This window comes from Thunnus thynnus, chromosome 1 (genome assembly GCF_963924715.1).
Source record: "Thunnus thynnus chromosome 1, fThuThy2.1, whole genome shotgun sequence".
In the NCBI taxonomy this organism is placed as follows: domain Eukaryota; kingdom Metazoa; phylum Chordata; class Actinopteri; order Scombriformes; family Scombridae; genus Thunnus; species Thunnus thynnus.
In genome coordinates, this window is record NC_089517.1 from 20,142,529 (window position 1) to 20,165,153 (window position 22,625).

A 22,625-nucleotide genomic window follows, 5' to 3' on the forward strand; every position below is an offset into this window, starting at 1 on the left:
ATATGGAGGTCAACAAAACATTGGACTTTAACGCTGAAGTTCATGTTTCCAATCGACAGTCAATGTTTGTTTCTTTTAACTGTGACCACAGTTGTTCCCTGACCTTAATCACATGGTTATTATTGTAAACATGACAACAAAGGTCCCCTATTTTTAAGGAAGTAGTAATTTTGAGCCAAACCACAGGTAGCAGTTTTGGAAGACACTAAAAATCAAGCGGCAACCTACTGGGTTGAAAAATGAAGCCAATACAAAAGTGCCAAAAACTGCAGTTCCTTGAATGGCCACTCGAGGCTGGCTCCAAAAGCGAGTCAATCCTCATAGACCATGTCTGGTATGGTGGTTTTGGTCTATGTAGCTAATTTCCCCTTTCATGACAACTGTATGGGGGGTGAATTTTTATATAATTCACCCGTTTAAAATTTCATTAAGGCTTAAAGTTATGCATAATTAAGGGTGTGGCTGTTTTGAGTGACAGGTGGGTGCCATCACAGGCAAGTTGCTACCATGGTGAGAACATTGGTTAGGTAATGTAATCATGGCATAACCTCAGATACACAGAGTATAGGGTTAGCCGTAGCCATCGCTGTTTCAGTGTGTTTTCAGTTCATGAAAGTTAATTGAAACATTTTGGTCGCCTAAAAATGTCTTGTTCAGCGTTTGGTTGTACTAAAAGACCAGGAGTCGGATGTTCAGTTTTTTCCAGTATGTACATTTTGTTTTAATGGTTTTAAGACTGTTTTTTGCTACCAAAAATTAGCATTAGCATTATCACAGTTAACCATAGACTGTAAATGCACTGTGCTAACCAAGCTAGAGGCTGGCGTTAAGGTCAGCTCCACCCTCTCCTCCAAATATGGTCACTTCTGACTCCAAAAATCCAAGATGACAACGGTCAAAATGCAAATTCAAGGCTTCAAAATGGGAATCCACAAACCAATGGGTGACGTGACAGTGGCTATGTCCATTATTTTTTACAGTCTATGCTAAAAATGATATTGTCCTGTCATTGGGGCATAAGATCAGAAAACACCTCTGTGTTATTCTAAAAGCCATTTACTAACGGTATATTTTTTCATTTAATTTGAACTTGTTGCTGAACATATGTATACAGGTGGTGGTAAGAAAAAAGGGAGCCCCCCAGTATCGGTAACGCCACTCTACCTGCAGACACACAGCAGGCTGTGTGTCAAGCTCTTGACCCTTTTGCCAGAAGACTGACCAGATCAATACATCTCTCTATTGTCAAACCATTTAGGGGAGGATAACAGGTCAGCTACTGGTCACAGATCCTCACACAAAAAGGGCAAAGGTCAGTCTGTGCTGCACATTTACATGTGATTTCCACACATCAGATCTTGTTAAGAGTATCACCTGTGGTACCAACAGCTTTGTAGCATAGTCTGGCCTGGCCCAAGCAAATTGCAACCCTCATCTATTCTCTCAGCATCCTCATCAAAAATCTGCCTCTGCTCTAATCTACACAATCAGACCATCCTCACCTTTGCCATCTGAACTGGCTTACCCTTCTAGGTTCAAGGTCAGGGCTAGTGGCAGTTTGAAGAAGAGGTGTCTACTGTGTGTGTTTGTATGTGAGAAGGCATGTGATAGATCAACTGCACTAAAGACCACCACCAAACATGGAAACTGAATTACTCCACAATTGTTGTCCAGATTTATGAGTGTATACATATTGTTAAAGAACCACTGTGCCTGTGTAAGTGTGTGTGCAATCACACAAATGATTATGTACGTGCAATAATGTAAGTGTACTTCACACCTATAAAATTACACTTGAATTGTTTATGTAATTAAAATAAAACAGCATTTGACTGGTGTTGATAAATACATGATACTGACAGCTAATTAGGAAGTATTACTTGAGTTGTCAGTTATATTAAACAATCATAAAATTATTTCATAATAACGACTATTTTTATCATTATCAGCTCGCCTTAAAACCAGTACAGCTCTGACATAAACAATTTAAAATGCTGAATATGTAGCCAAGATGTCAATAAAGTCTTCAGTAAGATGTAACAATTTAATCAACCATCATTTCACATGCAGTATGACAGCTTGTGAGGACAAGCTGCTTGTTTAATTTGTTGTCTTATTTTCTTAAGATTTAGACTATTGCATACTTCAGTGATAATACAGCATCATCAGAGTTTATGTATTTCTGACAATAATAATATGTGAAATGACTGTTAGATTTAGACACTTATTGTTAAAATATGACATTGCAATAGATTTACAATATTACAATTTTTTTAGAGTTTAACACACTGTAAAAAGCTATAACATGTATTTAGTCTTCGGACTTAAAGGTGCAGTATGTAGGATTTAGCGGCACCTAGCAGTGAGGGTGCAGATTGCAACCAACTCAATACCCCACCCGTTCCCTTCCAAACATGCAGGAGAACCTACAGTGGCTGTGAAACTTGCCAAAAACATGAAAGGCCCTCTCTAGAGCCAGTGTTTGGTTTGTCCATTCTGGGCTACTGTAGAAACATGGCGGTGCAACATGGCGTGCACTGTAGAAGAGGACCTGCTCCCTATGCAGATATAAAGATATAAATATCATTCTATTCATCATTTTGAGGTGACTATACACTAGTTAAAACATACTTATGAATATTATGTTCCATTTCTGCCAAGTCCATTCCACTAGATGCCACTAAACTCTGCACCTTTAATTCTACTGGTGATCACTTTTCAACTTCATGTCATGCTTAAGGTAATGTTTCTACTATGTTTAAAGAGAAAGAGAAAGAATGAATATGCTAATATCCAATGTGGTAATTTATATATTCACACATATCTGAAAAAATCTGTTTAGCATATTCTCCTTGTTATGTTTATTTTTATTTAGGTAAAGAACTAAATCCAGACCTTTTGATTGTCTGTTTTACATAAGCCACCTTGGGACAAATGATATGTGTGGCAGGTGGCACTGAGTACAAAAAAAGGGGAGGTGCACCAATTAGTGAGATTTGCAGATATAGGACTACCTGCAGGAGGAACACAGGTTGTGACTGTTGGTTTAGGCCAGTGGAGTGAGGCAGGTGCACACCTCATTCCATGCTCGTGTGCATGGAAGACGCGAGTGCAAGAACAAGTGGTAGGCCTAAGGCTGTTTTCTGTGTATAGTGTTTTATACTGTCAGGTTTGAGTGTGTGTGACATGTATTGTTTTCATGTATTTCAGACCTGTTTCCCTTCTGGGTTGAAGGCGGCTGATAGTCGGTAGGAAAATAGATCGATGTACCAAGCATTTTAAAGTTTAGTCATGTAGTTTTTAACATTTAATCAGTATGTATCTTAATATTTGTGTAATAAAGTGTTTTTAAGATTGTTAATATTTGTTTCCCTGCAGAGCATCAGAGGTCCATTAACAGCTCTTGCCGTGGGACTATTTTCGTTGTTTGCCTGTTTGTTTTTTTGAGGGTTTCTTTCTCTGTAGAGTCCGCCCTGGCAAGTAATATAAAAGATATGGGTATTGCCCTTGAGGCGGACTAGTTCTCTTTCTTTCTTTATTTTTGTTTCTTTGTTTTGTTTTGTTGTCAATCTGCTTGCTTCCCATTCCCCCACCAATCACTAACTTTACTCAGGTCGAATACCAGTCAGGCAGCCAGGGCAGGCTTAAGGTGTGACATGGTTGTTAATTGTTTGCCATGAAATTAATCACGTGTGTAACATTTGGAATGTGTTCACTCACCTAAAGTGCAAGACTTATTGATAACAGTGTGTACTGGTGTGCTTTAGTGAAACTCAGCCACTGCCCTGTTAGTGATAGCTAGGAAGTCAACTGTGAGAAGGTTAATGTGGGCGAATTTAAATTGTCAAGCTGACCATTTGTAATAAAAAATGTTCACTCTTTACCTACTTGATTGTTATTCCTTATGCTAGTGACTTGCAGTGGGTGTAACATATGATTATTTGTGTATTTACCATTTCAGTTTTCAGAGTTAATTCTGATAATAATAAAAAAAATTAATTGGATACTCAGCTTTTGTAAAGTTTTTGCACTCACTCACCACTTGCAGTTTGACAAAAAAATGTAATTAAGATAAAAAATGAAGAAATCATACTCTGTTTACTTTCATTCATCATCAAGTTTATCCATCCTACCCAAACACATTAGAATTAATAGGAGACACTAAAATAAAATTGAAGATAAACATGATGTGTTTCAGACTGAACTATTCAGAGTAAGGACAGGGTTCATTCCAAACAATGCTACCCAAAAGAAGCTTGACAAGGTCCTTTTTGACAAAAATAAGATATGGTTTGGAAATAATGGGGTATGTGGATGTAATGGATATATCAGTAAAGACTCTCTGCACACCCTACTCTCATAAATTAAACTCATAAATTAAACTCTTTATCTGATACTTCTTTTCTACAGTCAACTCCTCGAGTGTTTGTTTCGAGACTAAATCTATAAAATAAAAACTTTCCTCAAAGAAAGCCTTTCCCCTACAGTCTCATACATGTGGTGAACTAAAAGAAGAAAAAAAAAGTTTCAAGGAAACACTTACCAACTGTGAAGCGGAGGAAAGCTTCCTTCACAGTCCTAGTCCTGCAAAACATGAGAGAAATGCATCATTGTCTGTAGTCTTCAATAGTATATCCTTCAAACAATTGTCTCTCAGAAAGCAAACTGAACCACAGGTCTCATTGTTCATGTTAGTTTATTACCATTCCAATTCATAACCTTTTGCCAACATCCTTCTTACTGACCAATAATATCTATCCCAAGGCTGTACTTAGCTTGCAACATAATCTTATGTATGAATGGATAAAACCTGAATAATCTACCAAATCACAGACAGCCATTATCATCATATTGTTATTTTGCACTCATTTCTGTCTGCAGGCTACAGGCTGTTTGTTATGAAGTTATATTACAACCTGAGGGCAAGAAAAGGACAGTGCACAGACATAATATGCATGAAATACATAAAAGCAACACAAAAAAAGTTCTAGGTAAATCAAAATCTACTCCTCTTTTATACATTCATTGCATTGTCGTGTCATTCAAAACACATTTTACAGCAGCAGAAAGACAAAAAGCACATCAAAAATCTTAGGCCTCCTTCTCCAATCATTAGAATCGTTGCACCTCAAACAATGACTCTGTAACAAAAGCAAACACAATAATCTCTGACTCTTCTCACCAGGCTAATATATATCGTTCTGCCCACTGCTAGACACTAAAATACACTGGCCTTTCAAAAACAAACTGTTTCAAAAACAGATCTTTCCCCACTGCTACTACGCGCATTGCAGTTGTAATATGAGTTAATATGCTTTTCTCATTCTGTTTATCTTATTGTGCTTGTAAGTGTGTGGAGGACACATGTACTTTTGACACAAACACAGGTTATATGTTACACAACACACACACACAATACCAAACTAATTGCCATGCTGTACCGAAAGCAAACTCTACCCGTTGTGGCTGTGTGGTCATGAAATTTAGATTTGAAGTTGAAAAGACAATTTTCAAGACAGAAAATCTTAACCTTGAAATCACAACCTTGAAAATAATTTCCTTTCTCCTTTCATTTATTATGAAATAATTACTGACAGCACTGCAGATTTGTCAGTGAACAATACACAGTAGTTTAATTTTGGTGAATAAGCCACAGCTTAGGGAGCTTTTCTTCTGCCAGTGTGAGACTGGCAGAAGAAAAGTTGTGCCTCAAGATACTATGAATAAAAGACAAAAAGACAAATTAATGAATTAATTAATAGAATAAAAACCAACACACGACATACTGGATTTACTACAACAGACAGAAATTAATCTACAGTATTCCCTGCAGTGCTGGCATTCATGTTAGTATTATTAATGCTGGGCTAAAACCAACACTTCTGCTTCTCTGTACAGTACGATGAGATGATGCTATAGCCTCAATCAGCCTTTAACCCCTGCCCTTAGACAAGGTAAAGGCATCTATTCCCCTGACTCCAGGTCAGTAAGTAAGCGTGTATTTTTGGATGGCTGCTGCCGATTGTGTATGCACTTTAATAAGCAGGCTGCAGGTCAGGCAGATTTATAGGCCCGTGGTGGGGTGGAGGGACCGAACTCCCTTGGCCTCCAGCTTCCCTCTGCGCCATTACGCCAGAGTGAGATATAGTGGGATATTGATCCCAATGCCACTTCATTTCGCAATAACTATTACACGATATTCTCCCGGGCTGCGCGTGGCTCCTGATTTATGCTGCCTTGCTATTTACATTAGCAGTAAGTGTTTTTCTATACCAACTGAGGAGGGTCTTACAGCCACACAAATGGACATGTGTACATTCACATTCCATACCATACCTGTCTTTTTGTTGCCTTTGATGCCTTTTCACAGTAGCAGGGGTGCTTAACACACCGCTGCCTGCTAGATGAGTAATGGAAGATACAGACATAAACATATTGAAGAATACATTCCAGCCTTCATTATAGTTGCACAATTGACCTTGAGGCAATGTTATTCTCCTGTATTATATCTTATTTAAAATACCAGCTTGATCATATCCACTCTTTAGAATGCTATTATATTCAGGGAGATGTTTTTGAATTATTTAGTTCCCTCTAACTGGTCGGAGTGGTAAACAGTCAACATGTAGATAGCGATCAAAATAGAAGACCTTGCTGACTCTGTGTATAAAAACAAATTTATAATTTGTATTAAATAGTGTTGTGTATTTGCATTTAGATATTATATTTATTTAACCCATCAAATGGATAGTAAACCTAAAATTAGATCAAATTCAGATGGAGACATTCCTATTTACACTGTCCTCCTAAGTGTGTCTATGTCTTCGCCAGAAACGAATTTAATTGAATGCTGCTAATTTGCAAAGCATATCATTTGAAAGAAATTGTTTCCATGATGAGGATAATTAGGATAAGCAGACTGGGCCTCCTAAACCTGCACTGTCACCAGCTGCATACTCCAGTGCTGGGTCTTTGCCAAAGTGGTTTCCCTTGCAGTGCCAGGCTGGTGCTGAGTGTTTGTTTACACACAGAGGAAAGCTGTGTCAATGGCAGAGTAGGAGACATGAGTGGGGCGGAAGGGTGGGAGACAGACCCTGTATAGTGCTGACATTCCCACAGGCAACCCCCACAGGGGGCACTGCGCCTCAGATGCCGTCACTGCTACATTGTGCCACAAGACAAAACAAAAGGACTAATGACCCTTAATTGCTTTGGAGCTGTTTAAAATCAGATGAGTGTCGCCTAAGCTGCAGTATGTAAATCAGCCCCCCCTCCTCCTCATCCCTCTTCCCGGTTTACCCCCTAAGCTCTCTCCCCTGGCACAATCAAGTCTTTTTCTCATAAGGGGGCGGGCAGCTTAGTAGGCTCGCTGCCAAGTGAGGGGAGCTGGCAAGCGTGGTAATGTGCAGACACTTGTTGCTACAATGCCTGCCTGTTACGCCAGCACATGGTAGAAACGGGGTGACTGAGGGACGTGTGTGAGGAGCAGATGGGCATCCTATAGCCTCCACGTGCTTCCCTATTAAACATGATAGTAGAAAAGGAGCGTGCTCTGCTCTCGACACTGCGTGCATGTCCCATTCATTAAAAGGTCCATTCATATGCAACACTAAGTTTGATTATTCACAAATGCCCAACTAGGGAGGAAGGGGTTGGCCAGTGTGTGTTGAATGTGTGCATGTGTCTGCAAGTGCAATTGCTTCTGCTAGTTTGCATGTGTTTGCATATCTTTGAAAGTGAGAGGGTTTGCTCAGTAAATGCTTAAAGGGATTGTTTATGGTTGCATGAATGTGAAGGTTGTGTGTTTTAAATTGAACAGTAAAGGTACATTTTAATTTGACATTTTTCTGTTAACTAAAATGTACATAAATATATTTTATAACAATAAAACACAAGACTGCATTGCAAATTCATAAAACAGCTTTGACAGACTCCAGAAATATCTGAAAAAATGTGTTATATAATCCTTTTTCTATATTTTGAGTAGAAAGTACATTTGTGTATTTAAGTCATCATTAAAACAGAATGTAAATATTAAGCCTACTAAAGCATTTTAACTGCTGCGTTGAGCCATAGTACATGTTGTTATTGTAAGACTGAGCTCCATACCAGGCAGGTGTCTCAAGCCTGTGACCCAGTGAGAAGTGAGCAATGTCCTCCTGTGCCCCTGGGTGTCCCACTGCTCCCACCACACCCATTAACATCAAGCCTTAATGCATTTCCTATACCTGCATGCTTTTCTGCTATACGGAGTCTCTGGTGATTTAAAGACAGCAACAAACCTGTCCCATTTTCAGAGTGACATTATTGATAGACTGTCACTTCAGATTGTAGGTAACCGCTAATGGTTATTTTATGGTGCATATGTCAAATTTGATGTATAATTTTTTTTTCAATCCGTCTTTTAACTCTATCTTCCTCTGTTTTATTTGAGTCTAATGATTGCCTCAAGATCATTGTCACACTTTTATTGGAACAAACAGAACTCCCTTACTAATGTTAACAAAATTGACCTTTCAGGAAAATGACCTGCTAAGTACCACTGCAAAATGATCTTTTTTTTTTTCCTTGAATGAAATGTTATCGACTGTGATCATTAAAACGTTATGTTATTATGGCTTATTTGCTATTCAAGTCGAACACAGAGGCACACAGTAGACTGTTATAAGTAGAACAGCTTATTAAAATGCTTATTTCTCCTGTCCCAGGCATGTGTTCATAGGTGAATAAAAAAATGTGAAAATGAAAGTTTATCGCAGCTGAATCAAAGCAATCGAATGTTGATATATGTATTTAGTTTCTATGTCCATTGCGCTGATTTTTTTTTTTTTTAATAATAAAGCCAGCTCCCCGGACAGAACACCACCTCCTCTTCACCCCTCTACTCTTTATCCACTCCAGTGTTTTCTTCCTGTGAATCCGGATCCCCTCTTGTCATGGATTAGCCTCCATACTTGCATGAACAAAGACTCAGTCAGCATGTGTTTATGTGTTGGTCCATGTGTTGTGTGAAGAGGAGACGTGTCTCCCACTTATGTCTGGATCTTAGAGGACCCCAATTTGTTAGGCATTAATCAGAACACCTGCTCAGAGAGCACCCAAGACTTTTTGTTTCACCACTTGAGTCATCAGTGTCGTTTGAAATCAATTTAACGATTGTCCCTGAGACTGATTTCAGTATGCAAATGCTGCATGGGGAGAAAAGAAGTCAGAGCAACATACAGAGAAAGAAGAAAAGGGGGGTGAAAAAAGGCCAAGGAAAAAGAAGCTGGGTACTGTGCATTACTCAGGCATTAAACAGCAATAACTCATTTAAGTGCTGGTCCAGTAGGTTGGCATACACAAAAGACAAAACCAAAGAAAGTTGAATTTGGCTTACCACTATAACAATCACACTCTACTGCTCCTTGCTGAAGGACAAGGCATGCAAGAGAACAATGATGGTGAAAGAAAATAGAGTAAAATGCTATGATAGGACAAGGAAGACTAGGTTAGAGAGAGGCCAGGAAAGAAAGGGAGTGCAAGAAAGAGGTAGCAGAGGAAACAAATGAATAAATTCATGGGGCACAAAATGAAAAGAAAGATGGAGGGGAGTGGAGTAAAGGGGGTTGGAGTCATCAGTGGAAGATTTTTATTGTCCGGACACAGGAGATGCACACAAAAGCATTGGGAAGATTCAATTAAGTATCATATGCAGTGACCTTATTGCCATGGTTACGGAACAGTGGAAAATATTAATCAAGCCTGCACTTGCAACAGGGAGAAAGATGGTGGAAGGAGAGACACAAGGAAGAAGGCAACGAGAGAGACAGAGGATGGCAGGAGAGAGAGAGAGAAAGGATAATGGCATAGTCTCTGTGTGTGTTTGTGTTTGATTATATGCATGTTTTAATGAGTAGAATTCCAAAGGTCATTGATTGTCCCCACCAAGATTTGACATCTGTACGCTGACACTGAACATGCCGCTTTTGACAATGAATTTTTGACGCCTTTGTCAGGGATATATTTTTAAATGAAAATAAAATGGTGCCATGCTGTCATCAAAACTCAGTTGGCTCACGTTTGCACAAAGAAGAGTCACCAATGTGGAATGAGCTCAATTCATAGCTCATTTCATACAGGGGGGAACTCACTTCTCAGCTCACAAAGATTTCTTTTAGCTCCCTCTCTGTATTTCAGGTTGGATTTCATGTGCCCAAATGTCTGTTGATGCCTTCTCAGTGAGAAAAAAAAATATCTGGAATCCATCACACGTGAGTGAATTCATTAATAACAAAACTCACAAATGTTTGCCACATGAAAATAAAATGTTTTCATCCATCAATGCGTTTCTTTCTTTCTAAGGGTACACTTACACCTGGTTCTAAATAAATCCTCTAAAAACCTGTGCTTGCATATTGTTACAGACTCCGACAGAAAAATTATGACGATCATTTTCAATCATATTCCATTATGATGTTCCTCTCAGTCACATTTCCCTGCACACTCCAGAAGGGGAAAGTTGAAGATTGTTCTGTTTGATGAAGCTGTAGAGTGTTTGCTCGCTGTCTGCAGGGACTGTCTTGAAAACAATCTATCTGAAACTCCCCCGCTGAGCAAAATGTTAAATAAACAAAGGCGGGGATAAACAAAATCCCTCCATTTCAATGTCACTGAGAAGAAAGCTAACATTTCAGTGCTGCAATTGTGAAAAGAAGGTGGCAGCCATAACGCAACCATCGTTTAAACTTTGGACACATGTGAAATTATTTTATTTTCTCAAAATAGTTAATTATAAATTTGGTGGCTACAGAAATATGTTTGTTGTACTTTCTTCAGCCATGGCGCACCAGGGAAATAATCTCTCTTACTCGCTGGTTTTCCAATCTGCCTTTCCTTCAGGAAGAACAATTTTTTACATCTCATATTAATAATAGCATTATTATTTGAGATGTTATGTATTTGCCTGTTTTGTACTACAGTATTACAGGTTTCTAAAAAAAATGGAAGAATCCTCAAAAGTAAAATAAAATAAAATAATAAAAATTGGTGTACTTTTAAAAGTTTATGTCAAACAAACTGATGTAAATAAGTGTGAAAGTACATTTCAGAGAAAACATACATTATTGAACAATATGTGGGCGTTTCATGTTAACTGTTCTCTGTGACTATTCGTGAAGATGAACTGTGTAGCCTATAGGCACATATTTCCTTTGGAGTACCCCAGGGTGCTGTTTTTATCCCACTGCTTTTTTCCATTTTATGTTTACACTGGACTATATTAATCACTGACAACATCAGCATTCACTGTTACGCTGACAGCACTCAGCTTTGCCTATTAACCCTTACAACAGTATGCAATTATAGACAGTCAAAATAAAGGCCTTTTTCAAAAACTGGATATCACAAAATGATTTATAATTAACCACACACAATCTTTGATAACAAATTAAGAGCAGATAAATGAAAAAGGAAATTAACAGTATGGTGTCTTGCTGTGGCATGTAATTTCAAAGATTTAATTGAGCCTGGAAGTAGACAATTATGCTTTTATTATATGGTGGCTTGATTACTGCAATTCACTGCATATCTATTTTCACTAAAACAGTGATTTACACTCTAGATAAGGGAGAAATCTGCAGCCAGAATCACAACGGAGGCAAGATATTACTACTGTCTTGGTGGCTCCAATATGCAGGTGAAAAGGAAGGGATGAGTACACTTTCATTATAATGGCTCTCAACCCACTTGTGTGGCATCTTTCTCACATCCCAATTAAAAATTCATGCCAGTCTTGTTTTCACTTGAGCCATGTTAATTTACACTGCATATTTTAAAATTATTTTAAATGGTTCATCTACCGGCCTATTTTGATTTCTTTCTTTAGCATGGCATGTTTGCTTGATTAATTACTTAAACAATTAAGTCATTACAATCAATGATTATGCGTTGATTGATCAATTACTTAATTGACCTATTAATTTATCTCTGCATTACAATGTGATACATGTGATATTGTATATCACAGTATTACTATGACACTAAAACATGGTACATAATCGCAACTTATTTTGAAAATTGATCTTAAAAGATATATGAAGCCAAAGTGTATGAAATCATCTCATACAGAAGCTGCACTATTACTTAACAATCTGCAGAGGTTGCAACCTCCAGAGGTAACAACAACAGAATTTTAAAATTCTAAATAAAAGTCTGAAAGTTATATGAAAATAATTTTATGAAATGTAGAGGTCTAAATTGGTTTAGAGTTTTAGCATGTAAAAAATCACTGTATATTGAGCTGCAACACAGAACTTTGATGGGAGAAGTTCTTCTAAAAAAGTTGGAGTGAGTTGGTTCTTCTATGAGTGATTTGCAGAGTGACAGGTAGTGGCCATGCAGGAAATCAGCCAATAAAGTCATAACTGAGTGATTTGAGTTCAACATTGGTTCCATCCCTTGCTTACCCTAATCCTGAGTCCTAATGTCTGAAATTCCCTTGCCCATCCTTGTGGCAGAGCCTGCAAGAACCTATGTGAGCGAGACACAGGCTGAGGTGTAACAGGAGAGGGTCTGAGCAGAGTGGCTTTTAAAGTGCCTGATGTGACCATGACCACTTCCAGAAACAATTTAATTCCACAGCTTCAGCCATCTCCAGCTGATCTACTCCTCCAAGGTCATTAACTGTGCCACAGAAGGTCACATGATTAATGAGTGACAGACCCTCTGGTGCAATAACGTGTATGAACGTGGCCCATTAATTAGACAGAGGGGCCAGAGAGAATGAATGGCCAGGGACAGCTTGGCCCCCTCACAACCCCATCCTTCCCAGACCCCATTTTTCATTTTCATCTGCACAAACAGACACATACAACCATTTGTAATATTCCCAAAATACCATGTATCCTTCTCAAAAAACGTCAACTTAAAAATGTAACTAATATTTTGACCTGGATAATAACTAAGTAACATACATTACAACATTTAATTGCATTGATTAAAAAAGCAAGAGGGTTTCTGAGTCTAAATGACCATGCTTCTACTCTAAAAATAAGACAAAGAGCTGCTTAGAAGTGCTGTTGGCACTGGCCTCAGGTTGATCTGGGTATCAAGCATCAGAACGTTGTGTTGTTGCTGTCCTTTTCCAGGAGTATGATAAGCACTCTGCATTACTGAGGGCAATCTCCAAGAGGAAATGAAACATTCTGCTGCCACAGACTGGCTTTATTAGAAGACAACAAGTCCGGCCTCTCAGGATATACAGATCAGGAGATTTAATTGATGCTGACCGACTGTCAATGCACTCCTATAGCTGGGAGAAACAAGAGTGTTTAACACTGCTCTATTGTAAATAGTATTCATTTCTCAGTCTAATCAACGTAATGCAATTCCAATAAGTCCATTTCTTAGAGTGGCCTTGTTGATTTGAAACCTCATAGCCCTCTGTTTTATTTTCACCAGTGCCAACAAATGTAATGGCTGCTAAGTATATTGGGCAATAATATAAGAATGCTCTACATCCAGTGCATGCATTTCAATTTTACCTTGAGGTCATAGCATTATGGATATACCCCAGTGGGGTCATTAATCATAAATACATACACTGTATGTAATAACAACCAGTGGGAAGAAATAGACTTCAGGGAAGGTTTCAGATGAGGACTTGTGTGAGACCAGGGGACACAATGGATTTCTAGGTAAACAAATTTCATCAGTTCACTCACTGCACCTGGGTCACTGTTTTCCAAAAGCTAGCATGCAGTCAGGCAGCCAGTATACGTAGCAAGTACACATTTCCAATTGTCATTGTCCCAGAAGCATAATAAGCAGTGACAGGGTGAGCCAAATTCACTCAGTGCACCACCCAGGAAAACAACATCTTTTGGAAACGGTAAAAATATGAAAATGTTGAGATACGTGTGTTTGTGTAATGATGTTTTATCGTGAGATGAATTCTAGGTCATAGATATTTATTTGTAGTTATGAATATGGAAGAATAATAATTTATGAGACACACCGATAATAAACATAATTTTGAAAAGGTACTGCTGGCATTTTTTTTACTACTTTTTTTAAATGAACAACAAGAATAATAAAAAAATATTCTTGCATCTTATCAAACATTCAGAGAACCCCTTGACCCTTCTGAATAAAGCATCTCTCTGGAGATTTGACACACATCTTTCAGCATAGATCTGAAGACAGCCATGGATGTTGTTTGCCCTCTGATATATTTTTAATATTCAGATCATATCAAATATGTCCTCTTTCAATAATTGATCTATCTATCTACTAGCAACATAACACATGCTGAGCTTTGGCATGTGATTTCTAAGCCTCAGTCAGTATATCTTCTTCCCTCTATTCAGTATGATAAGGAGAGCTCCGACTGCTCCCTAGATGTGATGCACTTGGCCAAGGAAACAACGTAGGGCATCTCCATCAAACAGTGTGACCACAAACTAGCTGTTTGTCCACAACACAGTAAAGCTGCATCTGTTGTGTCTAGGCTCAAAATCAGAGATAAAGCTGCACTAATAGCCTCGCTTATAGAAAAGATTAGTATAAATATTTTTGCTGTTGTCATTTTTATAATTTTTTTTCTCCTTCTAAAAACATATAATTTAGCAGATGTAGAAAAATGTTTGAGGAAAAACATTATATTTAAAGTACATAGTACTGTATGTTAGTAGTATCCTGAGTGACGAAAACATGTTCATTCTTAAAAGGTCATACACGCTCTTAGGCATTTTTACAATGACAGCTGCTGTTCACCCGCATATGTATTGTTAAAGATATACTGTATACTAAAACAAATTTTTCAGAAGGACCATTGTGCAACACAAATATATCAGCGACTAATGGAGTGAGTGTTTTTCATCTTGTCTTTTGACCAACAGCATCTCCTATGGTGGCTCATTTCCTTAGTGCAAGAGGTTCCCACCCTCCATCGCAGCCAGGCTTCAGGGGGGCATGGTGGAGAGAATGCGAGATGGAGGGAAGGAGCAAAGTAGAAGAGGGAAACCATGCTGGGAGAAAGGAAATCTTCCATGTGCAGAAGCAGAGTGGCTAGAGGACATTTCACGCTAATGGCGGCCGGGCCAATTGAAATGACTGCAGCGCTGCATGATTTGAAGGTCAGGAGACAGCGGATTATATTCCAGTGGTGGCGAAGGGGGATTGGAGGAGTAAAATGGTGCCTCCCCACCACCCCGCCCCTCCTCCTCTCCTGAATTATTGCAGAACAGCCAAGATGGAATCAACATAACACCAAACCCCACCATCATTACTCTTACACACAGCACACCATGAAACGCATAGCATTACTCCGGTCTTTTCTGTGCCCGTACATCATAATGAGAAATACTACTCTGGGAAATTCAGAAGCTCAGTTTGTGAAACCAAACAACACAACAAACCATCCTGCTCATGCTACAAAATACTATGTTTTAACTGGTTTCTATTTTAACCAAATTAAATTTATGCTCTACAGTAGTGCCATTAAAAATTACATTATGTGCAATAGATAAGGTCAGGTGCAAATGATAAAATATTACACAAAAGAAGTATTTGCTTGTGAAGGTTGAAGCATGCAGGCTTTTTCAATTAACTGCCAGTGCTCTTATTTGTTATCATTGAGAGGGAACCATAATAAAACAAATAATTAGATTTCCTCCTGTAGACATGGATGACACACTGGAGAAAAGCGTGGCTGAAAAAAGCACAATCATTGGTCGGGATTACAGATGAGGGTGCAAAAGTTACTCACACATGAGAAAAGCATCAAGTGATTATGCACATGACTGCAGTAATAAGCTGTAATAAGATGTGGAATGACCATACATATTTATTCCTACGTGATTGCATTGTATTTTTATATAATGGATATTACAGATTTAAGGCAAAAGAACCTCCAGCTTAACATGGACACCAATGTGGAAGCAACAACAAATGAGGCAACAAGGAAGTCAAGAGGAATTGCAGAAATCCGGGACATTAATGTAATTAAACTAATCCCTTGAAGGCATCAGCTTCTCTATCTGCTTGATGTGATTTCATAACTGATGTGATTTCATAACTTCTGGAGGCTGTGCATTTTTTTTCACAATCCCCATGTCTCAGGAATTCTGACCATCAGAGTGTCAAAATGTTTAATGTTTTTCAGATTTATAGATGTACTTGTTTTAGACAGACATTAAAGTTGGACCCAAAACAGCAGTGACAGGTATTTAGATGTAGTTGTTGACATTCCAGTGTGAGTAAATACTTTCTATTGTCGTGCAGCGTCCAATCCTAGTGAACACTGACAGCACTGAGGTGGATATCTTATAGGAGGAGAACAGGTGTCACCCTTTCTAAACAGCCAATAGAGGAATTTGGATTATCAAATGAAAAAAAAAAAGAATCTACACTTACTACCATGTGCACATGCTAACAAAAGCCTCACATTCAAATCAAAGGCAAATTAGGTACATAATCTCAAATATCTTATATACCATACTCTACCAACTACAGTAGAGCTTTTTTTTAATCATATTTATAGAAATTAACTTATTTCTGGTGTTTTATAAGCTTCCCTAGAACATTAAACATTATATTACAATCATGACAAATCAATTCAGCTATAAAAAGTTAGAGTAAAAAAAATAGCAGTAGTTTTTGCTCCCGCTTGTAATTGACTCTATTAACTTTAAATATGTATGCATTAAAATTAAAAGAAAATGAAATGGGAGAAAGACAGATATGTTTTTATATTACATAAATTTGCAGTGTACATTACGTTCAGAGTTTTAAGAAGTAGGCTATAATTTTATTGCAAAAACTACTGATTAAAACAAAAAGGATTTCCATAAGGATACCATGTTAGTACGGTTATACAGTTGGCACAGGTTTTGCCCAGATCAGTGGTACTTCATGACCTGTTCACTAGTGTACAGGATGGAGAAACAGGCAGTGATGGCGCTAAAATTCAGAGGGTTCCCCCACTTACTACAGTGCTTGTAAAACTCTACAGGAGATAACAGGCAACCAAGGAAGCCCAGTCAATCCAGTGCATGTTTGAATGGCTGACCATGTTAAGCTCTTAAAGCAGGCATTAATCCAGGATTTTAAGAGCAGAGCTAAGTTTGGCACATTATCATGGCAAGGCCCAGACCTTAGCTGGAGTTTAATCACTATGCAGAAGCACCGCCAGCCTCAGTCACACAGACCTCAGACATGACCAGGACTACAAGTGGACTAAAATAATGTGTGTGCTCATAAAAAAAAAAAGACTAAACTCCTTTGATCATTGGTGATTTAAAGTTTCCACTTAATTAATTAGTATTTTCAACTTCATTTTAGTTGATCTTGATTTACCAAAAAAGGATTTCATACACTGGTTATGTATCAGAATCAGCATCCAGGAGTGTGTGCCTCTGATTGAGTGAAACATTCAAGCAAGACTTGCTCAGAGTATTGGCTCTCACGGAGCCTGAGTGACCTCTCTGGCCAGCCTCAGCCTCAGCGCTAGCCTCGCCCCTCCAGACGTACACAGGCCAGACCAGAGCAGAGCACACAGCAGAGCCTTCTCTGCTCCGCTCGACTCCAGATACACACAGGCCAGCTCAGATCAACATCTGAGATAGCGATGCAGACAGACACACATATTAAGAGCTGACAGCTCCTGACCATGTATCTGCATCATCATGTTTTAGTAGTGGCAAAAATATCCATCAGCCAATATGGCAGTGCAGCAAACACACAGTCACATGACTACAAGCACAAACAAGCGTATACGCACGGAGATACACACATGCACAAATACACACCAATACTAGGGCGCAGTCATGGGCTTGGGCCAAGGCTTAGGGCTAGAGCATGGGCTTAGGGGACTGGGTGTGCTTGTTGGCAGATGGGGGATATTAGTGGCAGTGTGTTGACTGATAAATCTTCCTGCACAGTGTAGGACCTGAGTTATCATCTGACATATGAAAAAATGCCAGAGAAGCTGTGGAGAAAAGAGAGGAAATTAAATGAGAGGGGGGATGAAGAAGGGGCGCAAACCGGCATTGTAACAGGCATCTTTTTTGTTTTGCTCCTCGTTCTCACCCACAAACATGCCTGTAAACACATACGTATGTGGAAGCACACACACACACACACTGTCAGCTAAATCTACATATCAGTTTTCATTCATGTTTCTACATTTATTCTGCTCGTGTCATGAGCACAACAGTAGCTAAAACACTGTATGGGTAATACATGTGTCAAAAATAGTCTTGTACGCTTGTAAGAATACCTGCTACTTCCTGTGTGGGATTTATGGAGCTTAGAATCTGGATCATCACTGCGTGACAGTCTTCATTTATGTATATTGTTTACTGTATTGCAGGGGATGAAAAGACACCTACTGATAGTTATTAAAAATTGCATGATATTTTGATTTAAACTTTAATTACAATGGTAGTCTCACTGCAAAGAGAAAAATACGTAATTGAATACTCCCTTTTATTTTTGCGCCTTTTATTCTGAACTTGGGTCTCATGATACTGATGCTCTTTTTCTGTGAAGAAGTCATACACTTCAAGAATCAAGTGTATGTACACTCAGTTGCCAGTTTATTGGGTACACCTAGCCAAAAGTAAAGCAGTGTGATACAACAGCTCTGCAATAAACCCTACATAGAGGCTTATAACGTTCACTTTAAAAAAAAAAAAACAGTTTCAGAGAGGTGTTTCTTATATTTTGTCCACCTTATTTTTTTTTGGATCAATTAGGGTAGGCCAAATTTGTATGTGTTATGAATATGTCCCATTTAAAATCTGAAACTTATCTTTTAAAATTAATGTCAGCAATCATAGTGATTCTCCTGATTATTTTGTATATAATACCAGACTATCAGGGTTAATATTACAATGACAGCGCAAATATAAACAGTGATGAAGTCCACTCTCACCAGAGTAAAACATATTTGAAATTTCGAACACCTGCCCCAAAGCCATGTCAGCTCTGTGAGTGGACAGATAATTCTCCAATCAACACTTGTCGACTCCAAATAATTGCAACTGAAAAAAAATCAACACTTATTAACACTGGGAGAGTTGCTGTGCATGGTATTTGGGTTTACGTGTGTGTTAGTGAGTGTGAGTGAGTAAGTGAGTAAGTGAGTGAGTTAGTGAGAGAGAGAGAGAGAGTCCAAATGGATTTCAGCTCTAGAATAAATCACTGTCGCCACAGAAACAGGCCGACAGCTGTGATGGATGGCTGAAATTTTTGTGTTGATGTCTTTAGTATTGCTGACAATTTGGTAGTCCTGGCTTTTCCACTTTTCCTTTGCTTGTGTGTGGCTAAACACATCTAAATTCTGGCACATACCCATACCCAGACACAGTATTTCTCACTTAATGAAAATCATCTTTTGGACTAAAAAGAAAAAATAATCATTCAATATTTCTTCCTTTTCTTTTTCAGAATGCTAAACAAATGAATATTATAAATGCATAAACCAAATGTGTATTTCTTTAAAAACTCACTTTGTGTTATCAGTGCAACACTTATCTCAATAAATGTTGGCACACTTAGATCTGACTGACTCCCCAAAAGTGTAACTTCATTATATGCATAACTCTCAGTGGAGAAACAGTGGACACCATCTTGTGTGTTTGGTCACATGTTCTTTTTGCACCTGTATGCACTGATCTCTCTCATTGGGCAACATGTCACCACATGACACAGTGACTGTTAGGTGTGTTTGGAGCATACACTGTCTGTGAATGGCGACTATTTGTACGCTGACCACACAAACTGAGAATGAAAAAGCTATTTTATTTCTTCTTTTTTTCCCCGGCATGTCCTGTTTTACTCCCAGTCCTGTTATCTGGCCCGCTCCAGTGCTACTGGGCGGCGACTTTACCCCTGCCCTAAATGCACCGTCAACCCCTTTTCTGATACACAGCATCTCAGAAAACACACACACTTGACTGTGACAGCACAACTTCCAAAATTCCAAAAATAACACACATTTGCTTTTTACACGTAGGCTATATGCACTGCACTTTATACAAAATCTATACACTTATGCATAAAGTTATGTAAACACAAGAACACCATACACCCTTCCACACACACACACACACACACACACACACACTCACACACACACACACACACAACTAAAGGAGTTGGGCCGCTCTAAGCCAGCCCCACACATCCAGTGTTTCCATCTGCTCTCACCTGGCAGGATCAAAAAGAGCACACTTCCCACAAACTTACAAAGAATCAATACTTTCTCCAGCAAAACACAGCAATCACAGCCTCAGCCTCAGTCCCAGCTCCAAACCAACTGTACTCAAAGTACTGTAGACTGAGAGAAAGAATCCACAAAGCAGAAATTAAAAAAGGATTTACTGACCTTACTGTCTTTTTTTCCTCTCCTTTCTCTCTGACGTCCAATCCCCTCTTTTTCTTCCTCTGGTTCTTGTCCTCTAAACCTCTAGTCTTAGTAAGTCATGCAAGAGCTGCCTCCTGCTCCTGCTCAGCCCTACGCCACTGTATTAGTCTGATTTCACACTCTGCAGCCTAGCCTCCTGTCCTGAAGGGGACGGTGAATGTGCTGCTTATTTAGAAGCCGGCGCACAGTACCTGGGCTTGTAGGCAGCTGTTTAAAGCACGAGGCAACATCCAGGGTGCATAATACCCCCTCTTCCTTACACACACACACACATATTCTCTCTCTCTCTCCCTCTCGCTCACACACTCACTAGCTGGCTGGCTCACAAGATAGGCAACGGCACAGACACAAGCGCGTGCACACACGCACGCACGCAAGCAAAGTGAAATACACACACACACACACACACACACACACGTGCAAGCAGTCTGTCAGAGGTCTCTCTACCTTGGCTGGGATAGCAGGCAGTGTGAGAATACACACACAGGCTCACTGAGATGGGCTGGCTGCTCCGTTCTGTCTCCTTCTCTCTAAGTGTTTAGAAGACAATTTCAACAAGGGATTGCTCCCAATCTACTAGGGTGATCCACATGGATGAGTTATAATATGCTTGCCACTCTCTTGCCCCCCCCCCCCTCCCTCTCATTCTCTGTCTCACTCTCTTATTCTCTCTCTCTCTCTCACTCTTTCGCTCTCATGCTCGTTGTTTTAGCCTATTATCGAGCCGTCACCGCTTTCAGTTCAGGAGGAAAGCCTTCCCTTCTTGGATTCTATATTTCCCTTCTCTCTGGATGTGCGTGAGATGGGGCCAAAGACTGACTCCACCTGAATGCGTATTAGTAAAATGCATTATTTATTGCAAAGCTGCATTCATTTTTTTTTCTCTGATATGCCGGTGGACATGCGGGGGAAGGGAGCCACGGTGGTGGCTGCATCAGCAGCGAAGGGGTGTATTTGTGATGTGTGTGTTTGGGGGAGGCAGGGTTGGCGGTAGGGGGTAGGGATGAGGGGTCAGGATTTGGGATAGCGGGGGTCTGAAGGGAGGTGAAAAGAATACATAAGATATGATATTAATTTATTTATTTATTCAATGACAGGGATTGCCTTATCATCCAGGGTGCTACTTAATGACATCACTGCTGGCTTCTCCAAGCTGTCCCAAATCACACTGCCACTCATTTTTTCATCAACATGGCTTCAATTTATTACACTGTGTGTGTGTGTGTGTGAGTGAGTGAGTGACAGAGAGAGAGAAAGACAGATAGAGAAGAGAGTGAGTGAGGGAGACAATCATAAAAAGTGTAAGAAAGCGCAAATAAGATCTCAGAATCAAAAACACAGCTTACTTATTAAAACATTATTCTTTTAAAAATATAAAAAAAATATCTTAAAACGGCCTCTTTTACAAATGAGTAACATTCAGATCTGTAATCCATACAAAATTCATAAAACAGACTGTTCACAGTAATTGGAGCCATGTTCACAAACATATCTACAAACTTCAGCCAATTTCAAAAGATTTAACATTTAATTTAACTCTCACACACTGATTTTGCATACAAAATAATTTAATTTAGATAATAATTTCAATTACTCCAGCCCCTTAATTGCACTATTTATATAATTTGAAATGCTTTAATTCAGACTTTCATTCTATAATATCAGACTGATTTGTATCATAAATTTTTTCTAAACCTTTCAGCTATTTAGTTATTTATATGACTGATCAGTTTTAACTGAATGAAACAAGTTTCTGTTAATAAGTTCAATACAACATACTACGAATAAAAAAAAACACTCTAATTGGGGAATTTGATTTAATTAGTAAAGATAACATGTGCATTTCTATTTTATCAACCACCAATGAATATTCAAAAAGATTAAAATAAATTCCCTGTTTTAACTTCTGCCCTTTATGAGAACCTATTTCAGTTTTACCCTGAAGAAATAAAGTTTTAACATATGTCATAAATGCATATCACAGCAGCATGTCTGCCACAAAACTTGACACAGTATCTCAGTTTATATATTTTGTGCAACGAAAGTGCAGAGTACAAAAACTACACATATGGGCCTCACACACTTGTGAGTGAAATACAAGTCTGTGACACACCTGTGTGTGTACTCATTTTTTCCCACTTATACGTTTTGTGAACTACAATTATAATGCTAAACTAATAAATATTAGATATCAGATACAAGCCTTTAGTTTGTT

At 38.8% G+C, this 22,625-nt stretch overlaps 1 protein-coding gene across 4 annotated transcripts in view; it reads right to left on the reverse strand.

The window, feature by feature from the left end:
• zfhx3b (zinc finger homeobox 3b) overlaps window positions 1–22,625 on the reverse strand; it is a 346,552-nt gene that overhangs the window by 197,847 nt on the left and 126,080 nt on the right. For all 4 annotated transcript variants that reach the window (XM_067589268.1, XM_067589255.1, XM_067589264.1 and 1 more), the window contains exon 5: window positions 4,544–4,584. The gene's annotated coding sequence lies outside the window, so the exon portion shown is untranslated. The remainder of the gene's footprint in view (window positions 1–4,543; window positions 4,585–22,625) is intronic.